The sequence below is a fragment of the Rousettus aegyptiacus genome, unplaced genomic scaffold, assembly GCF_014176215.1.
Source record: "Rousettus aegyptiacus isolate mRouAeg1 unplaced genomic scaffold, mRouAeg1.p scaffold_m13_p_16, whole genome shotgun sequence".
Classification (NCBI taxonomy): domain Eukaryota; kingdom Metazoa; phylum Chordata; class Mammalia; order Chiroptera; family Pteropodidae; genus Rousettus; species Rousettus aegyptiacus.
Window position 1 is genome coordinate 30,219,832 of NW_023416291.1, and position 25,967 is coordinate 30,245,798.

The 25,967-nt window shown below is 36.3% G+C and overlaps 1 protein-coding gene and 1 pseudogene across 7 annotated transcripts in view; one reads left to right on the plus strand and one right to left on the minus strand.

The window, feature by feature from the left end:
• LRAT (lecithin retinol acyltransferase) overlaps positions 1-25,967 on the plus strand; it is a 67,616-nt gene that overhangs the window by 29,468 nt on the left and 12,181 nt on the right. For 5 of the 7 annotated variants that reach the window (XM_036233647.1, XM_036233650.1, XM_036233653.1 and 2 more), the window contains exons 4-7: positions 7,804-7,886; positions 20,351-20,441; positions 21,761-21,830; positions 24,245-24,306. The gene's annotated coding sequence lies outside the window, so the exon portion shown is untranslated. The remainder of the gene's footprint in view (positions 1-7,803; positions 7,887-20,350; positions 20,442-21,760; positions 21,831-24,244; positions 24,307-25,967) is intronic. The other 2 variants (XM_036233649.1, XM_036233648.1) reach the window with 1 other exon arrangement.
• On the minus strand, positions 3,073-3,191 carry LOC118612600 (annotated as a pseudogene).

The following is a 25,967-nucleotide window of genomic DNA, read 5'->3' on the forward strand; positions in this document are numbered from 1 at the left end:
AATTTCTATTATGTTCCCTTTTTACTCATGGGTTATTTAGATACATATTTTATGAAAGAATCAAATAAAAAACTCCTGGAGCCATTAAGCAATTATAAGGTTGAAGGATACAAGGTTAATATACAACAATCAATCATTTTCTTATAAACCAACAATGAATAAATAGAATTTGAAAAAAAATGCCGGTTACATTAGCATGTAAATCTAGCAAAACGTGCAAGATATACATGAGGAAAATTACAAAACTCCGATGAAGGAAAGAATAACTTAAATAAATGGAGAGGTGATTTGTGTTCACAGATAGGGAGGATCAGTATTATCAAGAGTTAGTTTATCTCAACTTGATCTATAAATTCAATGCAATTGCAATCAAAATCCCAGCAATTTATTTTGTGGATGTTGACAAATTGATTCTAGAGTTTATGTGGAGATGCAAAGGACCCAGAATAGCCAACACAATATTGAAAGAGAAGAACAAAGTTGGAGAACTGACACTATCCAACTTTAAGACTTACTATAAAGCTGCAGTAATCAAGACAGTGTGTTGGTGAAAGAATAGACAAATAGGTCATTAGAACAGAACAGAGAGCCCAGAAATATTCCCACACAAATATAGTCAGCTAATCTTTGAGAAGGGGCAAAGGCAAGTTAATGGAGAAAGATAGTCTTTTTCCAACAATAGTGCTGAAGCAACTGGCATCTACATGTAAAAAAAAATAAAATCCTAGATACAGACCTTATACCTTAACAAAAATTAATTCAAAATGGATTATAGCTCTATATGTAAAATGCAAAAGTATAAAACTTGTAGTAGGTAACATAGAAGAAAACGGGTAACCTTGGATGTGGTCATCACTTTTCAGAGATAACACCAAAGGGACAACCAATAAAAGAAATAATCAATAAGCTGAATTTTATTAAAATTAAAAGTTTCTGCTCTGTGAAAGATACTGTTAAGAGAATGAGAAGACAAGCCACATTCAGGGAGAAAATATTTTCAAAAGATATATCTGATAAAGGACTATTATTCAAAATGTACAACGAACTATTAAAACTCAACAGTAGGAAAACAAACAGCCTGATTAAAATATGGGCAAAAAATCTTAATGGACACCTCACCAAAGAAGATATACAGATTGAAAAGAAGCATATGAAAAGATGTTCAACATTATATCTGCTAAGGGAAATGCAGGTTAAAACAATGAAATGTCACTACCCACCTATTAGAACAGCCCAAATCAGAACACCGATGCGCCAAATGCTGGTGAGGATGTGGAGCAACAGGAGCGCTCCTTAACTGCTGGTGAGGATGCAGACTAGCACAGCCGCTTTGGAAGATACTATGGCAGTTTCTTACAAAACTAAATATATTTTTACCATATGATCCAATAATCGCATTTCTGATATTTACCCAAATGAATAGAGAACTTATGTCTACACAAAGTCCTGCACACAGATGTTTATGGCAGCTCTCTTCGTAATTGCCCGAACTTGGAAGCATCCAAGATATCCTTCAGTAGGTGAATGGATAAACTGGTACATCTGGACAATGGAATATTATTTGTTGCTAAAAAGAAATGAAATATCAAGTCATAAAAAGACATGGAGGAAACTTAAATACATATTATTAAATGAAAGGAGCCAATCTGAAAAGGTTACATACCATATCATTCCAACTATGTAACATTCTAAAAAAAGGAAAAACTATGGAGAGAGTAAAAAGAATAGTGGTTGCCAGGGGTTGGGGAGGAGGGTTGAATAGGAGCACAGAAGGTTTTAAGGACAGTGAAACTATTAGGTATGACAGTATAATAGTCACTTTTTGTCGTTTTACATTTGTCAGAACCCATAGAATGTACACCAAGAGTGAGTCCTAATGTAAACTACGGACTTTGGTAAAAATGATACATGATTGCAGGTTCATTGATTATACAAATGTACCACTCCGGTGCAGAAAGTTGATAGTGGGGAAGGTATGCATGTGCGAAATTCTCTGTACTTTTTGCTCAGTTTTACTGTAAGCCTCAAACTGCCCTAAAAAATAAAATCTTAACAAATGAATTTATTTCTCCTCTAATTTCAAAGGATAATTTTACTAGGAAGATCTGTAGGCTGAAAGTTATAGCACTTTGATTATTCTGCTATTGCTGCTGAAATATCAGCTCTCAATTTGGCAATCCTTCGGTGGTTAGTGTCCCTTCTCTTTTATGGCTTCTTTTTGTCTTTAGTATTCTACAGTTTCAACATATGTCTAGGTATCCATTCCTTCTTACCTCATTTGGGATTCATTTGGTTTCCTATATCAGAGAATTTGTTCTTTCATTCTTGAAATTTGTAAGCCACTCTCTCTCTCTCTGAATAATTTTTTCCTTTTTTATTTTCTCCTTTAATTCCAAATGGAAATATCTTACTCTTCTCAAAAATAAACTTTTTAGAGTTACTTCATCTTTGTCAAAAGCCATAGGAAATATGTCCTGTGTAGGAGTTTCTGGACTTGCCCTTTTATTCACCTGAATTGTGACCTTCCTGAATTGTTCTCTTTTGTGGAAAGCCTTTTGCCTAGTTGGAGAAAATACAATAAAATAATGTTTTACATTGATAAATTAATTGGAAGGATTCATGGCAACCTGATTTTTGGCAATATGGTTCTGAAGTTTTCAATTCTCTGTAACATCATTGAAACTTGAGATGATACAGTCTTGCTTGCCATGGAAAATGATGGAAATGTAATGATGGAGTGGGTAGCATCCCTAATCAGTGCCCTTTGCAGACTTTTTATATAGTTACTAGAAATTTGGAAATTTGGGTATAACAAATTGATAAGGATTTTCTAGAGCTGCCAATATATGGCATGAGTAAAAAGCTAATTTTTAAAAGGGATGTACAACTCACTTTTATCACTCAGTTTCAAAAAGCCTCCTTTTCACCCATTAATAAAAATACAAGTTCACTAATCAGCTCCTCCCAGGCCACTGTGAAGTTACAAACCATAGGAAAATGGATGGTAAGTCAATTTGCAGCTAGTGAATGTCTCCATTTGGAAGTATTTCATTTTATTTATGTATTTTTTTATGCCTACAGTACCTGGTATTCCTGGGTGGTTTTCCATCCAAGTACTAACCAGGCCCGACCCTGCTTAGCTTCCGGGATCGGATGGGATAGGGCTTGTTCAGGGTAGCATGGCCGTAGACTGGAAGTACTTTAAAGGTGGTTTATCAGAGCAAATATTCAAATGCCTCTGCTTCAGCATAGTTCTTAACATTTGGAACGAACATACCCTGGATAAGAACCTAAAAGCAAGCGCCTGGTAGCAGTATTCGGCATGGCCATATCCATTTTTGGCAGATGACCATATAAAATTGTTGACACCTGTTATTGTCAGGGATCTCAGTTTTGCCCAGAACTTGCCCTGGCTAGAAATGTGAACCCTCTGTATATTAAAACAACAGTGGCACAATTCAGTCAGTTGCTTTTCTTTTAGTAACCTTAAAGAAGAAAAACAGCAGCCTGGAAAAACAAGCTGGACAGGGTGGGAGGAGAAGGAGCATTCCATTTGTTGAGATGGAACCATTTGGAGATAAAAAATAATCCTGAAATAAACACAGAATACCATTCCAACTGATATTTATTGCCTGCCTACTCTGTGCAGTGTGGTTCCAGTTCTCACAGCACTTGCATTGGTCATGAAGAAGATCAAGAATAATTGCAAGGGCAGCCCTGGAAAACAACATATAAAACTCCTACAATTTATACAACATTTGTTGAGAGTTTGTATGTTGCAGGCAGTGACTGTGTTAGGCATTAGGACACAAAGAAGAAAATGACAACCCACCCTCACATACTCGTGTAAACGAATGTAGTCATATAAGTAAAATTAAAGGACATGCTTTTCTAGATTCTCTGCTTTTCTGGACTTGACTGTACATTGGTGAGTGAGCCAGGTTCACTATACCCTGATAAAAAAATAAGGCTGACACATTGCTTATGACAAAAAGCTCTATTGTGAGGCTCTGGCACTTGAGAGAAGGTGTGCCTCAGACCTGATCAATTCTCAGAAGACAGAGTGAAGAAACTAGAAATGCTTTTTCAGGAAAACTGTACTGATGAGGCAACCATCAGTTATTGATCCACAAGAAACAAACAGCCTTTGATTCCAGTGTCAGCCTCAGCCCATACTTATTAGTGCTTCTTCAACTTAGTTTGCCCCAGAGTATCAGAGCTCATGGTCAGTCTCTCTTTACCATCAACAAGCAGATGCAGAACTCTGGAGAGACAAATACTTGCCCAGAAGCAGAAGAGAAGTTGGATGCAGGTTGCACTTTTTTTTTTTTTTTTGTACTAAGAAGAATGACAACACAGTATAATTCATGTGGTTCCACGAAAGCTGTAAAAACAACTAAGGTGGGAGTAAAGAACTGACCAGTTAGTATTCCAAAACACTGCATGATAAGTACAGACTTCCTTATTTCTAAAACCTTTTTTTCCCATATCCTGGCTTAAATTTTTTTTTTTCAGGTTGGTATCCACATATTAGAAACCATATTGAAATCTTTCATGAAGATCTCACATTTACACTGAACACATTGGTTTTACCAAATTTACCCAAGATAAATGATAACCTAAGAGGTATGTTCACTTTCTCTATCTGATATGTTCTGCCAAAGTAGTTATTCTTTCCATTTTTCATTACTTATTTTTTCTCCCAGTGTGTTTTCATATCTGTAAAGATCGTAAGGCAAGTATGTAAGACACTTTGGCAGGAAATGCTAACATTATTTATCTGAGGCCAAGGCCCGATGAGATCTGGGTGTGGCATGCAGAACAACTGGGAGCTTCGTTCATGAAAGATACTGAATAGACTGAGATTCAGAGAGAAAATTGATGACCCTACAATTCCATTTGGTCTCTCTTTTTGTTGATGAGAGGGTCTAAGCAAATATAATGGTTATTATTGCACAAATCGAGGATAGGCCTACACAAGTGGAAGGCTGGATTTTAGGCTGGATACAGAGAGATACACTATCAGAACAGTTTTCTTATGACACTCTTATGAAGGTACAATGAGTACGCCAAAGGCAATCATTAGTATGGAAAATAGTCACGAAGGGAACATTTGATTCAGAAAGAGGGAAAACTTTGGAAAACTCTCAGTCTCAGCCTTTTAGATATTCAGCTTGAAGAAACTAAAATAAATCCACGGGTCTACTCTGACTTGTCATACTCCTTTTTATGTTTGGATCAGCTTCCAACACTTCATTCTTTGTGCTTTCAATTGGGAAATATCTCTTGAGAATTCCTTTAATGTGAAGGTTTTCTTTTAGGCATCATTTCCTCTGTGACATCTTCATCCTTTTAGTCATAATCTCTTTCTCATTACTGCTGATAAACTTGCTTTCACTGACTTCCTCTGGCTGTATATCTAGAGTCTTTCAAGAGTGTTAACATAGAACTGTCGGTTCTTTCTTCTATAATTCTATTTATAATTTTACTTCCCCTGTTATCACTTATTGTTTCTTTGCTACACTTTACTTTTTCTTGACCGAGTCTCTCTTTCGATGATCCATTTTTGTAAAATGTCATGTATATTTATCACTGGGAGACTAAGAAGCAACACAGCTACCATCTTTCCCATGTTTATCAACTGAATAGTAATTATACAATTACATTGTGGACAAAAAAGGGGCCACATACTAAACCAAACAAGCTCAGGGGAGGCCAGCAGGGGATGCTCTACAAATTCAGAGACCAAAATTAACCACATAAGATGGTCTGAACATAAAAATTCCTGGAAGTAAGGAATGTGGGTAGTCATATCCTATTCCTTGACAAGGTCAGTCTTTTACTTTAAGTGAGCCTGTCTATTGTCTTTTTGTATCTAAGATAACATACCCCAGGAATATCAGAGTAATCCCCTTTATCCAGACCCCTCAGAGACCATAGAACCCCTCATTGTTATCTTATTCCCCAATACCATCTCTATGTGCTGTAAATGTTAATTAGTAACTCTCCTGTACCCACCAATGTAAAAGAAATATGTGTCTCTCCATTTCACTTTTTATCCAATCCCAGAGATTTCCCCAACTTTCTTTACTCCTGCCCTCTTCATCTTCCACCAGTGGATTTCATATAACTCTTCTTGCTTCTCCCCCTTTGATTCTAATGTATAAAAAAAACTGTCATTCACCAGAGAATTTTCTCAGCCTGTTGAGATCTTGCTTCCCAGCGACTGTCGTCAGTCTGGCTCAAATGAACTAATTAAAATTCTCTACAGGTTTGAATGTTTCTTATGTCAACAACATCTAGTTGATATATCGTGGTAACTGAAATTAGAACTATGTTGTTAGGGAACTGGTGTTAATCAACTAAATCTTGGTAACAGAAATTTGTGCATATTAAAACAGGGCAAAGTGAAGTCTGCCTATAATTCAAAGAGTTTACACTAAAATTATTCACGTGCTTATTGGCTTAATTTTAATTACTGTATCCTTATGAAATTTGCTTTGAAGATATTTTACAATTGAGGATTTTTCCCCCCAATTTTTTTGAAATGGGTTTCTTAATTAATTCATTTTAACGGGGTTTACTGGTTTTGCATGGTCTGTACCTTTATTTTGGTGATCTGGTATTTATTGCGTGGTCCTCTGTTCAACCTTAGTGAGTATCTATAAAGTTTTGGTCTCCTGTGAAAATGAGATGTGGATTTAGAATCTAAAAAAGAGTTATTTTTCCCACAAAATCATCGTAAAGAGAAACAATCTGAAACGTTTTGCTTCCCGTTTGTTAAATGACACTGTAGATCTTTAACTTCCTAGCAGTTATGCAGGTGTACCCATTTAGAGTGGTGCAAGGATCTCAGCTAACTGTCACCTACTATCATTCTGTTGGTTTTACATAAAATTGTAATTTTTTAAGCAAAACATATATTTATGCCTCATAAATGTTCAGTGTTCTTAGAAGTCTAAAGAAACGTGTCTGATCGAGAGGGCTGAGCCTTCCAAAAGGGATGATCTAACCATACAAATTTTACTTCTTTAAGTGACTTTTTCCTTTCTTTCTCCTTGATTTAAACTGGCCTTGGGCTCACTTACCTCTTTTCTTTCCTTATCCTTCTGCATACTACATAACCACTCTCTTAATCATTAAGCCCTTAGGTCGGCATCAGTTAGTCTTAGGAACAAAGCCTCAGGTCTGTTGACCACAGAAACAGGGTTTTAGTCAAACTAAAGATAACACCTTGCAGGTTCACACCCATGAAGGTGGAATGACCCAACCAGCATCCCCTTGAAACCAGACATAATGATGCCATGACTGACATCAGGGCCTCGTGCAATGTTCAACTACCTCCTACCCAAGCCCCGACCAATCAGGATAGCTGAGGACCCCAAACCCCTTAGCTACTAATGGGTTTTTCCCTATGTAACATATTCCCTAGAGGCTATCGGGAGCCAGGTCTTTGAGCACCCGCTCATTTGTGTCTCCAGGTTTGGTGCCATTTCCTTAAATAAACCTCTGCTTTCTTTGCTGCAGCCTCCTGTCTGTGGCTTTGACTCATGTGGGCAAGATGAACTCCTTGAGTTCAGTAACACTCATCATGACAAACTAAGCTGTTCTACGTAACTCCACGTTAGAACAAGCACCTTCCATACGACCTCTTTTCTTTTTTCTTTTCTTTTCTTTTCTTTTTTTCTTTTCTTTTCCTTTTTTCTTTTCTTTTTTCTTTTCTTCTATTTTCTTTCCTTTTCTTTTCTTTTCAGTTCTTTGGTTTTCTTTTTTCATATCTCTACAATGTTCTTTTATTGGTAGATCTACCAAGTGGCTCACTGACATGCCACATGAAGGTCTGGCCTATACGAGAAACAGGGACAAAGGCATCTCTGCAAATATAGGTATGTTTTTGCTTATAAAAACCATTTTTCACACCTCTAGAATTGATTTCAGTCAAATTTAATAGGTTTTCACTTGGATTCAAACAATGAAAGTTTTTGTTTACTGTATTGGTTAAAGTCTATTAAGTTGTCCAGTGGTATCTAGCTATTTTCTTATTGACATAACAAACAAACAAAAGTGAGTGCTTCAGATAAACTGTGGCTCTCAATAATACATTTTCATAAAACATAAACATTTTACATGTACTTGGGGCCAGAAAATCTACTCCTGTCTTGTAGTAGTATAATGAACTTATTCTATGAATTGGCCTTTTGCCAATAGTTCCCTTTTTATCTTCTTTTCCCTAATGTTCTCTAAATAGCACAATACTTTATTATCACCATATTTCTATTTTTCCTTACACATACATATTTGCTTTATTTATATATTTTTAAAGACTACCTCTTCACTTCTTTGGAACATTGATTTTGTATCCAGAAACTTTACTGTATTTGCTTATTGTTTCTAGCAGTGTTCTTGTGGAGTCTTTGTGGGTCTTTTTATATAGAGAATCATGTTATCCACAAATAGTGACAACCTGACTTCTTTATTTCCTATTTGGATGCCATTTATGTATTTCCCTTGCCGGGTTGCATTTGCTAGGACCTCCAATGTTATATTGAATTACAGTGGCGATAGTGGACAGCCTCGCCTTGTTCCTGACCTTAGAGGGAAGGTTTCTAGTTTTTCACCATTAATATGTTGGCTGAGGGTTTGTCATATGTGGCCTTTTTTATGTTAAGGTACTTTCCTTCTATACCAACTTTATTAAGTGTTTTGATCGTAAATGGATGCTATATCTTGTTGAAGGCTTTTTCTGCATCTATTGATATGATCATATGGTTCTTATTTTCAAGTTTGTTTATGTGGTGTATTGCATTAAAATCTCTTCATTTCTTAATACTCCTTTTTCCTCTTCCTCTCCAGAAATTGCTGGATCCTTTCCTTTTCTCCTTAGAATAACCTCCCTTGTTCTTTTTTCCTTTTTAACCTCATGGAATGCTATTCGCTCAACTTTTTATTGAAATCCCAACAAAATCCAGAATACCTTTTAATAAATGCCTGTAAGTGGAATGTAAAAGCCATTGTCCTTTAGTAAAAATAATATATAAAAACCAGAGTGGACTTAAATCTCCATTGTCTAGTGAATTTGTAAACTGAAAAGAATACAAATGTACAAATACTTATTACTGAGGCCTGTATCTGAAATCTTGTAAACAATGACTCCATTGATACTTTGCCTGTACTTGGCAGGCTATCTGGATTATGGCCACAGCCAGTCTGTGTACTTCATCTCCACCATTACCTGCCGTATTTGTTTGAGCTGTTTGAACTGAGGTGACTAAAAGAAATGGATTAGCCAACCTTTTATTCCTAATAATAAAAGAGAAGAGTTCACCTTCTCAAAAATAAATAAATAAACAAATAAACAAATAAATAAAAGAGAGAGAGACATTTATATTTGCTACTTTTTACTCAAATAATATTTAGCTGCTACCATTCCCCGGAGCAGTAGATGATGGCAGTGAGCATGATAGTCAAGGTCCTTTGGATACTAATATCCTAACATTCTTTGATTTCGTGTCAATCTTCCATTCTCTCTTTGCAAGTTGCAGCTATTTGACATATGCTTAATTTTAAAAATTAAAGGAATGAAAAGAAAAATTTTTAAATGTTATAATACACTTTGAGATACTTAGAGTTGGCAAATAAAATAAGGAACACCTTGTTACACTTGAATTTCAGATAAATAATTAATAATTTTTAATATAAGTATGTCCCATGCAATATTTAGGTATGTCCTAAATTAAACATATCTAAATCTGACCCTAGAGAAAGTCTGGACATTTCCAAATCAGGGAAAATGACATTCATCACCAAGAGGTTTACTTTGATGGCAACAATTTGTCCACTGTATCCCCTCAAATCCTTTCATCACTCCCATCCCCCCCCGATACACAATATCCTCACAGAATCAGATTAAGATACTTCAAATTAGCAAGTCATCTTGATCAGTCTTCAATGTACCTGCTTATTAATGTGATTTTTTGTATACAATAGGCCTCATAGGGTACTGTCTCTACTACTTGTACTTAAAAGAATTTCTAACTGCTCAAGCCATGGAAGATTACTTCCAACATATTCTGCATAAGGAACAACTCGAAGGGAATTCAGTGATAAGGTATGATTTGACTGAAGTGATCAAATTGCCACATTTATTTTTGAGACCTATAAGAGTCGAGCATGCTGATTTTGAATTAGGAGATTAATAGCTTTTATTCGGTTCTAGGACTTTTATCATTTGCCCACATTATGAGAGTTACAGAAAAGCAGAAGACATGATTATTATCCTTCAATATGAACTGGTGGTCCTGCTAAATTGACACTCTTTGTACACTTGTTAAATTGACAAGATTTGGAGCATCTAGAAGTCACTATGAGATCATCTGACATATGTTAAATTGGGTGGTCCAAACACTAAACACAGGAGATCGGAGATAGCTGACTTTTAGAATTCATATATCTTAGCAGTTTAAGACCAGAGGATTGATACAAATAATTAGATGAATTTATTTACCATCCAGAATTAAGAAATTCAAAGCTAAAGGTGGTATAATAGATGTGGCTACTTCTATATAAATAATCCTTTCTATAATATTTGATTTTGGAATATTGTCTTAAGGATCAACTTAAAACACATTGCAGGTTTTCTCTGTTTTAGTTCATTAGTGTTTTATGCCTGACTAAAAAAATAGCAGTGAGGTTCTACATTATTTTTGGTACTCCTTCACACTCTAGGTGGATATTTTGAAATGTTTCGACCTATTTTAGATGTTTGGAAATGTTGAATCAATAACAATTGCAGTGAAAAGTGCTACTACACTTTGATAAAGAATATTAGATTTATGCAAGAGTTTGAGGAAGACAGGTAGGGACCAATGCCAGAGAGATCACTCTCAGGCTGAGACTGTGACTGAAGAATCACTGGGGCAAAGCTTAATTGAGGGCTATTACCCAGTAGGCTTGGGTCAAAATAGGGCGAAGGTATTGACAGCTTGAAGCCTATTGGCTTAGCCATGCAGGATAGGCTTAGGGAGGGCTGAGGTCACAATCAGGTGAGTTAGCAGAGCATACTGATAATTTCTTAAGGAGCATAAGATAGCCAGATAAGCAGAAACTGAGGTCTGGCTCTGAGATAGTACTAAGTATCAGCTCCTATAAGTTATTTCAGTAAGAGGCTATATTTAACTTATAACTTTTCTCTATCAGGGCAGGTACAAGTCTTCCATAGACAGCTCTGCTACTATGCCAATATTTCTAAGACTGTGCTTGTTGGAGCAAACCAGCAGCTGTATTTTCAGACTCCCAAGGCCTGAACCATGTTTGTGTGGGGTAGCAGTGCTCTGCCTGGTGACCTCAGCAGGGGCTCTCTTTCAGACTAAGTCCTCCAATTTACTTTTAGTCTCCTTCTGGAACTTTTACTCCACACCCCCATGTCCTGGGAAAAGGGCCAGGCTTATAAAAACCATGCTTTAGATTAGGGTTTAGGCATACATGACCTATAAAAATGTCTGAATTGGCAATAATTAATCTTGCGCAACTGAGTTTGGCTCTAAAAAACTATATGTGCTTAGCAATTATTCTTACTGGAAACAGATCTATGAAGGTAGGTTGGAGATGATATAAATATTCTCAATCATTGGGGATGAAATCTAGAAACATTTCTTTTACTGTCTCCTTATCAAAGCTTTTAAAACTACTGAACTCTGATCTTAGGTTCCTAAGTATTACTGAGTAAGGCCGTTCTTAGTATGGTTTGATTCTGCTGTAATGTCAGGCCATCTAATATTAGCTAAGTGAGTCTCAACCCACTTGGAAATGGGTGGTAGTGTTTTTTTTTGTTTACCACAATGACAGGACACAATGGACAGGAGCAAGTGATGCTAAACTTCTTACAATGCATAGTACAGTCGTGTAAAATCAAGAATTACCCTGCACAAAATGTCCAGAACACTCCCGTGATTGGCAATACTTGCAGTGATCTCTGGTTGGCTCACAGTTGCATTACTATTAGTAGCTGCCTCAACACTTCTGCTCTTCCCCAAACCACTCAGTTACTATTGTAATTTCATATTTTTGTTTTCGCAGACTCTTCATAGCATTCAACAAAAATGTACTCAAATTTGCTCCCTGTTCCCCTTACTATTCTGTATGTGTATCCTCCCCGCTCTCCTTCCTCCCCTCTCAGAGAAAGAAATCTTTCATCTCCTTTCTAAGGGTAACTGCTGCACCCAAGGTTTCGATCCCATCTCCCACCACTCCATCCCATCCCCAGTTCTGCCTCTTGCATCTTTAGAGCCAGTCCATTCTTTCTCTTACCAAAGTGCTTGAGTTTTCCTGTCCCCAAATAGTAAATAAAAGTAAAAACAAAAACTCGAAAACCTCTACTTACCCCCTCAAATTAGCATTCCATTTCATTTCTTGAAGGTAGGGGCCGGCATCTATAAACCATTTTATGCAGTCACTGCCTCTACTTCTTTACCATCTACTGGCTCCTAAAACCCCCTAATCCATCCCCTAATTCTGCTCTATTGAAGGTTACCTTGATGACCAGTTGTCAGATGACTCACTGTTTAAATTCCTTGGATTTCTCTGTGAAATCAGATCCTTGATAAACCCTATATTAAAGATCATTCTCTCTCTTTACTTCACTTTGCTTCTTGTTGTTCCCAAGAAGAGTAGGGCCAGCTATACCATATGAGCTTCTTCATTTTCCTGAACTCCATTTTGGTATTTTCTTAGCTGCATATGTCCAGGATTCTGGCTCTTTTATTTTTGAGCTCCTTTTCCTCACCCTTTGTCCATATACTGGATACAGGTGTTGCTCTCCTCTACTCATTGTCATTGGCCATCTTCTCAGCTGAGTGAATGATCTTCACGTCTATAAACAAAGCTAGCTATAACCCTTCTCTTAGACTCCAGACCGGACTGCCAGCTGCCTGATACATAATGCCACCTGATGGTCCACTGCTACTCCCTAAATTGAACAAAATAGAATCTAAAACATTTTGGTGTATTTCTTTTAAGCACGTTAAGTTTGGTGATCTTTTTTTTTTTTTTTTTTTTTATGTGACTATCTCCACTACCAGCCTGAGCACTCCTTCAAGACAAGGATGGTTTCTTATTTAATTTTTGCCCTAGTATCTAGTGCTTTAAAAATGTTAATTGGATGATGAAGAAATTGATGAGCGAGTGACAACTTGAAGCTCCTTTAGAAAATAGTGTGTGTCTTTCATATCTGTGGTTCAGTGCTTGGGACAATGCAGATACTAACTAAGCAAAATGGTATTTTCTTTCCTATCAGTGTCAATGATTCTGCCATTTTCCTGGTTGCGAAGTTGCAAACCTCAATCTTCTTTGATCTTTTCATAGTCACCAAATCTAATGAGTCTCCAATCCGGGAAGTTTCCCTCAAAGATTTTAACTATTTCCTTTTATTTTACTTCCACTGTCATCATGCTAATAAGTACTTTCACTTAGATATTTCTCAGTCTGCTATCAAGCAGTCTACAAGAGTTCATAGAGTGTGGTAAATAAACGAACAAAAAACTTCAGGAGCAAATGAATTTGGGGGTTAGGTACTAGATCAGATGAAGTTAACCTACTAAGTACCATCTTTGAAACTTTGAAAGGTAAATATCTTTTAAAAGGCAATATAATGTATGATATAGAGTTTTCCAGCTTTATTTTACCATAGAAGAACTTTTCTGATACTATATCAACTTCCATCTCCTGAAAGAGAGTTCCATAAAGCCTGAGTTTGGGAAATACAGGCACAGGCTACTTGTAATAGCATCCTACTGGCTCTCCCTGACTTCAGCTCATCTTTTTTCTAATTCTGTCATTAAAAAGAACACTCAAACTAGTTTTCCTGAAACCTCACTCTGATCGACTGTTATTCTCTTGTTTACTACTCACCCTTTCAACCCCTCAAAATTCTTAATGACTCGCAATGACTTACATAATAAACTTCCCAAGTGTCCAGTTCTTTGACATAATGCAATAGCCAGGATAAATTATGTGTTAGCAAACAACTCACAAATCTCAGTAGCTTAAAACAACAAATGTTTATTTCTGGCTTATGAAATGTGTTCATCGCATGTCAGTAAGGAGACTCTGCTTGTTTTTAGTGCCTCATGCACTCAGGCTGATGGAGTCTTGCCAGAAGGAAGAGATGTGTCCTGAGCCTGCCCACTCTTTACCTTAGATATTTAAGCAGATGTGATATATTTATTGATCTCTAAGGAGGTTGTTAGAATCCTGCCAGTTCATCCCACCCTCTCACCCTGCCTGCTTTGGTATTTGTGGGATGTCCTGGGATTAGAGTTATTTGTACTGGGGACTGAAAACTAATTACCCTGTGTTATTCCAATTTTGTACTCATTAACAACTTGCCATAATCATTTGGATTAACTAGTACCAACAACACTGGGTGTTAAATTTAAACATTACTCCAGAACACAGTAATTTAAAAATAGTGGGGTCATTGTCAGGATTTGGATAATCTTGAAATCTATATTTGAGAACCAAATCCTAGGAAGTGTGTAGACCTAGAAGCTAGAAGCCCAGTTTTTGATTTTGCTAATCAAAGAAGCATGTGGCCAACACATGGCTTACCTTCTGGTCAGCAATATCACCACCCATCTACCTTTCTCTCTTCTCTCTTCTCTCTTCTCTCTTCTCTCTTCTCTCTTCTCTCTTCTCTCTTCTCTCTTCTCTCTTCTCTCTTCTCTCTTCTCTCTTCTCTCTTCTCTCTCTCTCTCTTCTCTCTCTCTCTCTCTCTCACACACACACACACACACACACACACACACACACACACAGTGCCGAAATTTTCTTGAAAACAAAGAGCATGTTTTGGCATTGTTCCTGATAAATTCCCCATAGTAGAATAATAATTGGGTCTTAATCTTTTCTATTAGTAGTACTAGGGAACACCACACAAAGCATCTCTTTAAATATATTTTAATGACAAGGCTTAGACTAATTCCTAAAGGGCTGGGATTTTCTTAGTGTCCCTTGATCACAATGAAATTGTGAAACCTATAATACATTTAAATTTAATATTTTTATTTTCTGGATAGATAAAATTGGAGAAAAATCATATTCTTTCCTTGGCGCCATCTGGTAACTTCACTTAGAAGGAAGGAGCAAATATGTTTCTAGTTGCTTTGAGCACCCCCATATGGTGCTAATCATTACCAACACGGACTAACCAATGAGACAGTTGGATTTGACTAGTGTATTCCGAGATTTAGTCTGATTGTTGTTTCTATTGCTGGATTCTAAACAGATAAATTTTCTTTCTTATGTTTTTATTTAATGCTTTCCATACTATCTATAATCAATTGATTTGTCTTACTTTTCTAGAATTCACCAATAATAATTTAGCCAAAACTAACTGGAAATTTTCCTGGAAGTCTGATTGCTAATGAATACTGAAACCAAACTCAGTATATTAAAGAAAGTAATTAAGAAGGCACCCCGTTGTGTTTAGGTATGCTAGGTCAGTCCAAACAGTAGATTTTTCTATTTTTATGAGCTCTTGTCAAATTTAAAGTATGTTACATTTTAAGACAAAAATTTTAAAGAATTTGTTAGTAGCAGTGATACTCTATAAATATTTATTTTAAAATTATTTTTTTGTGTAACTTAAAGGTGACTTTTTGAAATACATGGCCTAGGTATGCCAATAAAAATACCTATTCAACTTGCAAAAAAAGGAGTAAATATCACAGATATTTTCTAATTAATTATATGTACACACACTATAGTGTGTGTGTGTGTGTGTGTGTGTGTGTGTGTGTGCAAGCACACAGCCAAGCAATAACAACTAAGTATGGAAGACTGTAGAAGTCACCTAGTTCATTGCCTTGCATTAGAAAGGCTGCTCCTGTGTCACCCTTGGAGCACAGTTAGCTAATGTGGTTTCTTTGCTCTTGCTCTTCTGCTTTGCCTTCCTTTATTGCCATCATGGTCATAACTAGTCTTTGTATAATGTTCGCCGGTTATCAAGCACTATTGTGCTTTTTACTTCCTGACTCACATCATCCTTAATTTCTTTGTGTATCACCTCTAAACTGCTTTTCTGTCTTTCTCTTCTCATTGAACTCAACTCTGACTTTAGATATGGCCTCCTTTCTTTTTCTTCATCATATTTTTATTTTTATGACCTAGTTCCCTATTTGCGTCACTAGTTAATCTTCCTTTTATTTTTCCTCTTCTCTATCACATTTTTTCAGTACTTTAACTTTTCCTAAAATGCTTAGCTAGCAGTCTTTGCTGGGCAGTGAGAGTTCAGGGTGACTACTCGGCACTCCCGAGACCTACCTGCTCACTCTCATGGCAGGAGTGTAGGGGTGGTTGGTGAGGTAGACAAGCAGGCAGGGGGACTTGGGCTTGGCAACACTTACAACGAATGGTGTGCAGTACCAGTTTGGGTCCTGAGATAATCAGCCAGTCAGTTGGATTGCTATTCAGGTTTGTAATCTTGAGAAAGATAAAGGCCCACTTTTTCTGATGAGTATACCCTTTTTAGAGTAGTTCTTTTAGAACAGTGCTTAAGAAAATTGAGCTTGTTTCAGTGTTGCCTGGGGGCCTTGTAAAAAAGATTGTAGTGCCCCATCCACATTGATTCTAATTCTGTAGATCTGGAGTGGAGATTAGAAATTTGCAGTTCTAACTAGTTCCCAGGCTATACAGATATTGCCTGCCCACAGTCCAGTTGTTTGGGTAGTACCAGTTTGCATTTCTTTCCATTTCTCTAATCTTTAACTTAAATAATTCTGGATGAACTTCAAGGCCAATTACCTGTATACCTCTTTCTGTGGAAATGATCTACTGGCAATCCCTGTAAAGTGATGTTCACTCACAGATTATTTTCTTATGGCCAAGTAACTCAAATTTCTTTAGCTTTTTACAAATATATTATGTAAATTTTTCATCACTCTTATTGCTCTCTTCCATTTTCTCTACCAGTTGTCTACATCATTATCCAGTTGTAGCTATGCAAAATGAATTTAATAATCTATATAGAGTTTAAATTGAAAAGAGACTTGTCTGATTTAAACTTCGGTGTGTAGATTAACTTTTAGTTCCCGTACATTGTATTTATTAAATTTATGTATATATATTTCTCACCAACAATGTAATGTACTGTGCAAAGTGAACTAAGGATACAAAAAAAAATTAACATATGAACCTAGCAGTCAAGTTTGAAACTCTTTATGAATGTTAAATAAAACAATAATATGACAAACAAAAGCACAGAGAAATAGAACTTTTGGAACTAGAGTGGACCAATTAAACATCAAGCCTTGAGTAGCAATAAAAATTGGAAGAGCAATCCAAAGAAAAATAATTGACTTAATCATGCCTAACTAAAAAAAGAACGACCCTGGTAATAATTGTTCATTTTTGTACCACTACCCATACAAATATATTTTCTATCTATGTCACAGAGTTACCATAGTTATCCTATGCCACCTTTTCGTAATCATTCGTTGTGTAAGTTCCATCCCCTCTAGTATACCATTTGAGGCCCTCCAATGTGGAGATGATGTCTCACGCCTCTTTATATTAGAAGCACTTAATATAGCATAAGTATGTATTCCCAATTTACTATTGATTAAATAGTGAAAGTGAGTACATAGGACATAATCTGATTGGCAAATAAAATGGTCACTGAATGAGTTTTTTAAAGCTTACCACCATATTAAAGATCCTTGCAGGGGGTGGTGTCTAAGCCCAAGCACAGCAGACTGCAATTAGAAGGACCTCGTTAGCACATATTGAGCTATATCAGCTCATTCAATGGTATTAATTATTTATTGAAAGTCTAACTGACCTACTCAGGTTTTTCAGCACATGTTAATTCACTTATTCCTCCTCACAAACTTCTTATGATATGAGGAGGGAAGTACAGCGTACAATGATGAAATAATGAATGTAAGGTCACAGTAGTTGAGTTAGGAGTCGTACCTGGGCAGTCTAACTCCCAAGTCTGTGCTCTTGATCACTCTGCTGCATCACCTGACCTCAATAAAGGACCCTCCATCACACTTTCCCTCTCTGCAACCCAGTGACACTCTCCCTTGCATTATTTCTTTCTCCAGAGTTGGACATTGATGCTTCTGAAATATAAAGGTATCACATTTGGTACATGTGGGTGTCAGTCTTTGCCTTGATGTAGCACTGATATGTTTGAAGTGATCCAAATTTTAATAGCGTAAATATCACGGGCTTAGTTTGAGATTGGTTTGAGCAGGATACTGGAACTTAAGGTTTTCAAGGCTGGTCAAATATTTTTATAATTTTTGATTATTAAGATTTGTATCTTGATTCTTCATTATCTGAAGTTTGGCTAACTTCATTATCTGAAGTTTTTTTTTTTTTTTTGTAAATAAATGGTTAATTTACAAAATGAATTTCATATGCTGAAAAATAGCATACTACTCACAACTGCTCTCTCTGCAAATAAGTGTCCCTCTTTTGCATTATTTCTTTTGCAGAGTTGGACATTGATGCTTATAAAGTATAATGGAATATGTGGTACCTGTGGTTTTGGGGCTTTTCCCTAGCACCGATATGCTTAAATGATTCAACTTTAAATAATATGAATCAATGTTGGCCACCACTTTATTTTCCTGAAGGACTTTATGTTATTTTTTTATTACGTACTGCCCTGAATTGTCATAGAAGATGAGTTTACATTCTGCAGAAATATTTGTCCAGTAAAGCAAATGAAAGAAATCTAGGGAGAATTCTGTATTACCTGAAATTCATAAGCTGATTTCTCTTTTTTAATATAATTGCAGTAATTAGAAACAAATGTTAATAACAATTCTCAAATAATTTTCATTCTCCTCATGAAGCCCACATTCCACCTGGTTATATGTACAAGGAAAAAAAATGGGTCAAATTTATGTTAACAGTTATCAACTTACAAAGGAAATAGTAACCTAGAGAAGGTTCTGTCACTTAAAATTAATCTTCGCTTGAAATAACACATTTAGAAATTGTTCTTAAACAAAAACTCATAGACACAACAGTTTAGTGGTTACCAGAGGGGAAGTGGAGGGAAGGTAGATAAGGACAAAGCTGCTCAAATACATGGTGACAGAAAGAAATTTAACTTTGAGTGGTGGACACACAATGCAATATGTATATGACATATTATTAAACTGTACACTGGAAACCTGCAAAATTTTATTAACCAATATCACCCTAATAAATTTAATTTAAAAAACAAGAAGCCACAGACCAGGATAGAGGCATGTTTGGGGCATTGTGTGGTGACAACAATGTTCATTGATTTGTCTGTGTTTGGGCATGATAATGGAGGGGCCTTGACCAATATTGGTGTTCTGGGAAACAGTTCACGTTCAACAGAATACCAAGGCCTAGCTGTGAGTGTCTGCGCATCTCCTAGCAACACCAAGGCCAGCTGGTCGCGTTCTCCCATCCCAAATATCAAGCACTGCTTTTCTCTTTCTCACTAGTAATGGGGCAGTCAGTATCATGTGCCCACAGGTATGAAAGGAAAACACCATCACTGAGTGACGTTCCTGCCATAAATGCAAAATCTGAGTATAATCATGAGGAAACATAAAACACAAATTGATGGAGATGCTAAATGCAGGCCTGCATTTCTCAAAAAGTATGAAAGAAATATGAAAAAAGATGACCGAGGAATTGTTTTAGATTAAAGGTGACAATCCAGACATAATAGCTGACTGTATGCATGATTAGGAATTTTCTTTTGCTATAAATTATATTACTTGGATAATTGACAAAATCTAAATAAATCTGTAGATTAGATAATTATGGCAGTGTTAATTTTCTGGACTTAATAATTATGCTGTGATATGCAAAGAGAATGTCTTTATTTTTAGGTAATACATTGAAGAACCTGGGGTAAAGGGTCATATCTGCAACTTATTTTCAAATAGTTCAGAAAAAAAAGTGTGTTGTGTGTGTGTGTGTGTGTGTGTGTGTGTGTGTGTACAGAGAGAAAGAGAAAGAAGGATAGACAGAAAAGATAAAACAAGATTTAGAAAATCTGAGTGAAGAATATATGAGACTTCTTCATACAATTTTACAACTGTTCTAGAAGCTGTAATTATGTCAAAATTAAAAGTTAAAAAATGCCTTTTCCCATTTGCTAAGTGCTTTTCTTTTCTGAGTAAACATCCTTGGTGAATGCAGCCTTGGTGTTTCACTCACTGCATTCTTGAGTGAAATATCTACATCTAAATCACCTACCTTAATTTTTTATAGCTATCATAAGGCTGACTTGTGGAATTTCCTTTAGCAAATTTGGTAAAATTTGTTATAATTCATCTTTCTTTTCTTAACTCTATAGATATGAATTGCCAGGTACATATGCATTGAACTTCCTTTTGAAAAATTCCCTTGGTGGTAGAGGCACTGTCTCACTGAGAAGTGATCCACAGGTAAGCATCTAAACATTGAAAGTTTTCTCTTTCGAGTCTGTTTCCCATGTGCTGTTGACATCAGCCTGTATCAACAACATTCAATAAAACAACACATACACTAATATTACAGTGCTCTCAATTCAGAATGAGGAAGAAAATAGGAATGACGTATTTTTGGATAACTTCTTAGTGAACCATGTTTATCTTCATTTTAATGAGTGTGGTGGCTTAGAAGCAGTCCTCAACTTTTTTGGCACCAGGGACCCGTGCTCCTATGAGAACCTAATGCCTGATAATCTGAGGTGGAGCTGAGGCGGTGATGCTAGTGCTGGGGAGCGGCTGCAAATACATACTCACTAGCTTGCAGCTCACCTCCTGCTGTGCAGCCCAGTTCCTGACAGGCCACGATCAGTCCCAATCCACAGCCCAGGGGTTGGGGATTCCTTTTTAGAGGATTTGAAGATCATATAGCAAGAGAGAAAATTTAGTATCTTGACATTTAAGAAAATAGTTCATATATGACAATCTTGAAGCTAAAGAGTATTTGGCATTCTATAGATTGAGGACAGTTATTATTTGAAGAAAAAGTTATCACCTTACTATCGTGGGCCAGTGCCAGATGAAGCCAGATACTATGGAATTGGGTTGAAATATGCCTGGGTCATCCTAAGAAGGAACTAAAATCATTAACTTTAGTTCAGTCCAGTATATATCACTTAGCTTTAAACATTGCCTATTATTTAATCTATTCTTTGAATCATCTGATGCTCATGCAGTCATTCTAAACTATACAGTAGTCATTGGATAAAGGAAAGAATTGTAAAGTTGATGAAAACAACTCATATCATCAGTTATGCTTCTTGTCTAAGCCAATAAGCTATAGGTATCATTAAAAGACTTATAGGCAAATGGTGACTCACTAGCTGAAAAAAGACATTTCATTTCCTTTATATGTTTAATTTTTTTGATGTTTGTTTATTTTGCTCTATATGTGATTATTATTTTCCTTTAAAACATTTTTTCTCTATCACTTTCTTACCACTAGTTCATTCCCATATAAACATTTGAGAGTTTCTGATTCAGGAACTGTCTGTCTTTTGCATATATTACCTTTTTCCATTTTGTTTTTCATAGAGAATTCATCTACAATAATATATTTTACTTGTAACTGTGTTTCCTTACTATGTGTTTTTGAAATTTGTTGTCATTATATTAAATAAAATCTTATTTACCCAAATCATTGAAATAGAAATCACTTTTTAAAAATGGGTGACATGAAAATTAATAACTATAGTAGAATTCTTTTAACACTCAATACTAGTCTGTCTGTTCAACAGGGCAAAGCACTTGGACAAATGGTACTGGTCTTCTAGATCAAAGATATTCCTGACTTAAAGTCATTAGTGGGTGAGTAAAATATCTTTGGCTTTGGGAAACTTAGTACAAATGCTAAATTGAACAGGAGGTAAAGGAATATAGAAAATATGCATTATAAGTAAACACTAACTTGGTGAATTGAATCCCAGCATTAATAACGTGGTCACTGGAAGGTAGAAGAGAATAGGTGATTTTTGACAAATACAGAACAGTAGACACCAAAGATAGATATGAAACAGAGAAGAGGACTGGTAAGATATATCCTATAAGCACATGATGAAGATGTACTTTTTTTCTGTCAAGCATATATTTTAAAAACTTGATAAATGTGATATGTTTAATAATATATTCATTTTTAGAGTCTCTCAGATACCAAAATCCAAGATGGGCTAATCTTGTTATTTGTTTCAAGAGTATCTTCTTGCTCTTCTTTTAAAATATTATTTAAACATCATATTACCTATTTTAAACAATCTATGCATAAATGTACAGATCAAGTTCAAGTTCAAAGAAGCAGTCTATCAATTATTTAGATAATTTTAACACATTTGTAATATTCTCACACTGAATTTGGAAAAATAGCAAATATTTGAATATTTTATCCTTCTCAGGAAGGAAAATTTTGAAAAGTTAATGATACATCGACTGAATGCTTTGAACTCAAATTATATTCAAGATCTGCTATAATACTATTATCACATTTTAGATCGGGGATAGCATTTAACCACTTTTTTTTTTTAAATTAAGTTTATTGAGGTAACATTGCTTAATACAATTATACAATTTTCAGGTGTATGTTATAATTTGACATGTGTATATTCAATTGTGTGTTTACCACCCAAGTCCAGTTTCCTTCAGTTACCATATATTCGATCCCCTAAAACCATTTCACTCTCCCCCTACCCTCCTATATTTGACTCTCGTTACCCCATCTACCTTCCTGTCCCCCCATCTCCTACCCTCTGGTAACCACTAGTCCATTGTCCATGCCCATGAGTCTCTGTTTGTTTGTCCTGTTCATTTGTTCCTTTTAGGTTTATATTCCACATATAAGTGATATCATGTGATTTTCAACTTTTTCTGTCTGGCTTATTTCACTTAGTATAATTATTTCAAGGTCCATCTATGTTGTTGCAAATGGCAGTATTTCATCTCTTCTTATGGCTGAGTAATATTCCATTGTATGTATGTGCCACAGCTTCTTATCCCATCATCTAGCGTAGGACACTTCAGTTGCTTCCATGTCCTGGCCACTGTAAGTAATGCTGCTGTGAACATCAGTGTACAAATATCTTTACGGATATAAGTTTTCAAGTCTTTGAGGTAAATATCCAGTAGAGGAATTGCTGGATCATATGGTAGATCAATTCTTAGTTTTTTGAGGAACCTCCATACTGTTTTTATCCATAGTGGCTGCACCAGTTTGAAGTCCCACCAGCAGTGGCATTTAAGTACTTTTAATTAACTACAAATATTTTCTGTTCCATGGTAAATAGTATGGTAATTATTTTACAGTGATTTGATATAATAGAAATGTGATTAAAAATTTTAATGAATTACTCTGATGAACCTGGTTTTCCTTACTGTCTATCATTAATATGATGCCCATATCAGCACCCCCACAGCTCTAATTTAATACTAGAGATTGACATCACTGAGAGCCTATTGTTACTTAAAAAATGAGGGAAGATATCATGCTCCTGGGAACATGCATGTAAAATTTACTGTAAATAAATGCTCTGAATAGGAATGGAATTAAAACCTCTCATTTTCATTAAGATTTGTAACATAAGCAAATGACCGACTGTCAATTTATTGTACACCAATATACGTGCACCAATATACGTGCATGAATTTCTTGAGGCATCTCTGTTAACTTGGCCGATTGGTGGGGTTTGGTAGTTTTCTCTTTGAGAGTCTATAGCACAAATTAAAGCGAGTGGATAAAACTAGTAGTCTTTTTCACTTTTGTTTCTAAATGTTTCTGGAGCTACCCTTCAGATCTGCTTCTTCCTTTCCTATCTCAGAGGAACAGAAGTTCCTTACTCATCCCCAGTTCTAATTCCCCCACTTTTTTTTTTTTTTTTGAGCAAAGGTCGCCTTTTTTTTTTTTTTTAAATTATTTTATTATTTTTTATGGTGACATTGGTTAAGGAAATCCAATGTTTCAGCTGTACACTTTAACGGTGAGGCATATATGTATTTACACTGTGTGTTCACCTCCCATAGTTAGATTTCTTTCTGTTACCACGTATTTGACCCCTTTACCCCGTCTACCTCCCCCTAACCCCCATCTCCTACCCTCTGGTAACCACTAGTCCATTGTCCATGCCCATGAGTCTCTGTTTGTTTGTCCTGTTCATTTGTTCCTTTTAGGTTTATATTCCACATATAAGTGATATCATGTGATTTTCAACTTTTTCTGTTTGGCTTATTTTGCTTAGTGTGATTATTTTGAGGTCCATCCATGCTGTTGCAAATGGCAGTATTTCATCTCCTCTTATGGGTGAGTAATATTCCATTGTATATATGTACCACAGCTTCTTTATCCAATCATCTATATTATAGGACACTTCGGTTGCTTCCACGTCCTAAGCCACCTGTGGTTTTGACGGCATTGCTTTCTGTCTCTTCTGGGAATGACTTCTATCACTGAACACACCTTCCTATTCATACTTTTTTCAGCCTCTCATTCCTTCTCAAACGCCTTGGTGATTCTGAGTGCGGCCTTTCCTTTATGCGGAGCTCTGTCCTGGCTGCCTTCTCATCCCATCTCTGTGCTGTCCTTGGGTAGTTTCAGCCACTCCCAAGGTTTGAACTACCACCTAGACATTTCTGCTCTCACATCTCTATCTCTTGGCTACAGTCCTCTCCAGAGCTCTTGTTTCATTTATTTGTCTGCTTTCTTAATATCCCCACCTGAAAAGCCATAGACTCCTGAAACTCAGCATATCTAAACTTGAACTTGTTTTCTTCCTCCCATAAACCTATTCCTACTCCTGCCTTCTTCCTCTCAGTGAAGGGTTTCACTGGCTGTCTAGTTGCTCCTCTAGCAAGGAACTTCAGAGTCGTCCCTGGTCCCACTTTATTCCTCTTACCACTTTACCACTACATCCAAGTCATCAATCTTGTCACTTTGTCTCCACAAATATCTTTCAACTTTTTGTCACGCCTCTTTGTCTCATTTTCTATTGCCTTAGTCTAGCTCTTTTTCATCTCTTCCCTGGACTAAGTTGCCTTCTCATTGGTCTCTGCTTCTGGTTTCTCTCCTTTCTCCCTCCAATCTATTCTCCACCCTGCCTCCAGAGCTACCTTGGAGCATATCATTCCACTTCTTGAAAGCCTCTTGTGACTCTCTACTGCCTACAGAATAAAGCCATAGCTCCCAGCATGGCACAGTAGGTCTTCACAGGTTGGGACTCTAACCTCAACTCAGCATAAACTTTATATTCTAGTCAAGCTGGACCATTTATATGTTTTTTGCAAAGTATAAATCGGTCCCCTTTCAACAAAAGTAGCAACAAATGCAAAAGGAAAGAGAGTTTAATCTTCGTCATCTGACATTTGACTTGGCAGTGAGGCATGCTGGATGACTGTCTGTAGCTACTGGTAGGTTGAATTCCAGAAAGTTAAGGAGGCAAGGAGACCATGAGAGACATCAGCAGGAAAGGTAATGGATACTATCATCCCTTCTATAGATGAGTGGACAACGACATGAAGAGAATCACAAAACGGCTGTGAAGACATTCTGGTTGATATAGGACTGAATGTAGGAAATCTAGTAATGATACCAAGGAACGTCTAAGTGTAGCCAAAGCCTTGGGCCTGGCCTCGGGGTTGGCCTCCATTGGCTCCCCTGTAAACTTAATTCAAGCACACAGTTTTGTGTCTACAGATAACCGAGGCAGACTGGTTCTTGGGAGAGAGCTCCCTCCTTGGAGTTCTTTCAGTTAAATCTGAGACTTCTTAAGTTTAAATTTAAAATCAAATTTCCATTTTTCATCGTTGCTTGAGCTGTTTAGGTATGACTCAGCTTTAGTTGAATTACATGGAATTTTGTTTTACAATGGGGTGGGACAAGAGTAAATGTAATTACAAAAATACCAGAATGATACTCTTACTTCCCTTTAAATTAACTCTAGAAATTAAAGAGATGTTATTCTTTAC